The sequence below is a fragment of the Primulina huaijiensis genome, unplaced genomic scaffold (assembly GCF_012295235.1).
Source record: "Primulina huaijiensis isolate GDHJ02 unplaced genomic scaffold, ASM1229523v2 scaffold204815, whole genome shotgun sequence".
NCBI classification, from domain to species: Eukaryota; Viridiplantae; Streptophyta; class Magnoliopsida; order Lamiales; family Gesneriaceae; genus Primulina; species Primulina huaijiensis.
In genome coordinates, this window is record NW_027353825.1 from 1 (window position 1) to 1,056 (window position 1,056).

The following is a 1,056-nucleotide window of genomic DNA, read 5'->3' on the forward strand; positions in this document are numbered from 1 at the left end:
CTGTTTTCTTATTATTATTAATGTTGATAAACTTACTGTAGGTTCAAAAACGTGGCTCTGTGGGGAGAACTGTGGATGTCACCCGTTACAAGGGGTATGACGAGCTTAGACACGACCTTGCCCGCATGTTTGGCATTGAAGGTCTGCTAGAAGATCCACAGAGAACCGAGTGGAAGCTTGTATATGTAGACCATGAAAATGACATATTACTTGTCGGAGATGACCCATGGGAGTAAGTATCGATTGTAACTTCTCTTCTGATGTCAAACTTTTTATAACGCTTTCCAATTACGACAGGGAGTTTGTGAGCTGCGTTCAAAGTATAAAGATCCTATCATCTGCTGAGGTGCAGCAAATGAGTTTGGATGGCGATCTTGGTCAGATGCCTATCCCGAACCAAGCTTGCAGCAGGACCGATAGTGGTAATGCATGGAGAGGACAGTATGACAACAATTCAGCCACTTCGTTTAATCGCTAAACAATCTGAAGTTTGATATTGTCTATGTTCTTGCTGTTCAACTTATGTTCGTTCTTTCCTACTACCAGGAACAATTGGCAACTTGATCATGCATGAAGTAAGTTAAATTTATTTGTTTATCCTCTGGACAAAGACCACAGTCCCAAAATAGCGACTTCCCTGTAGTTCTTAAGTCGACTTCTTCACGGTAGAGGCACTGTTGTATAATGATTCGGTTAATTGTATAAAAGATCACCTTTACCTGAACAGGGTGTATTAAATGTAAATTTGATGTCTTACTTAGGCTTAGACATAGCATATGCTATTATGTAAGAGAGACAATGTATAGCTTTGTGAACTCAATGATAGTTATAAAGCCGCTCATATTTAGAGGTTTAGCTAAATTTATTTAAAAAACTTAATAAATTATTATAAGTTATGAGGTGTATGATTTTATTTTAAAATAATATGCTACATTTTTTGGATAAACTTATTTTAAACAAATTTAAAATATTGTTTTTTTGGTGGATGAGATGTTTTTTTATTGTTATAATTACCAAAAAAATTATTGTGTTATTAAAGTAATTCAAAGCAGTTAT

The 1,056-nt window shown here is 35.3% G+C and overlaps 1 long non-coding RNA gene across 1 annotated transcript; it reads left to right on the forward strand.

Annotated features, from left to right (window-relative positions):
* The first annotated feature begins 27 nt into the window (after positions 1–27).
* Positions 28–841, forward strand: LOC140966322 (uncharacterized). Its single transcript, XR_012173321.1, has 2 exons — positions 28–232; positions 298–841. It is a non-coding gene; the product is annotated as an uncharacterized lncRNA (long non-coding RNA).
* The last annotated feature ends 215 nt before the right edge of the window (positions 842–1,056 follow it).